This window comes from Microtus oregoni, unplaced genomic scaffold (genome assembly GCF_018167655.1).
Source record: "Microtus oregoni isolate MIOR12 unplaced genomic scaffold, Mior012 000000F_ref0000247, whole genome shotgun sequence".
In the NCBI taxonomy this organism is placed as follows: Eukaryota; Metazoa; Chordata; class Mammalia; order Rodentia; family Cricetidae; genus Microtus; species Microtus oregoni.
The window spans coordinates 676,725-677,296 of record NW_024543059.1 but is presented as its reverse complement, the minus strand read 5'-3'; positions in this window follow the sequence as shown (position 1 = coordinate 677,296).

Below are 572 nucleotides of genomic sequence, written 5' to 3'. Positions count from 1 at the left end.
AGATATGAGATTTATTGTTTTTGTTATTGTATATTAATAAAGAGGTTGCATTACTCCCTAGCCTTGCCTGTTGACTCCACCGCCCACTTCCTCGATTCTAGGCAGATCGAGGCCTTCATCTTGAATTCAGAAGGTGCACAGAGGGCCCGCAGCTTTCCGTCAGCAACATGAACAGGTCTGGCAGCCTCCTTGTACCCTTACTCTTAGGCCCCTGGCAGGCTGCTTTTACAGGTAGCACCTCCACCCCTCCAGCAGTTACATCGGCTGAGCCTAGGAGAGGAACTTAGTTAGCCAAGTGGTGGTGATTGCAGCCTCAAAATCCTTCCCCGGGGCCTGGGGCCTTGTGTGGCCAGCCAGCCCTACTTCAGGGAACCTGAGTTTGGAGGAAAGCTGGAGCTAACATACCTGGAGGCACAGAGGGGGTAGTAGCTGTCCCAGAACTGGAAGCCAGGACTCTGACTCCAGGCTAGCATCCCCCCCTATTCTTGCGGCCACATGAGCGGCCTCACCTCCAAAAGGATCCAAGACTGCAGTCAGATTGCCAAGTTGGCCCGTTGTCTGCAGAGGCCTAA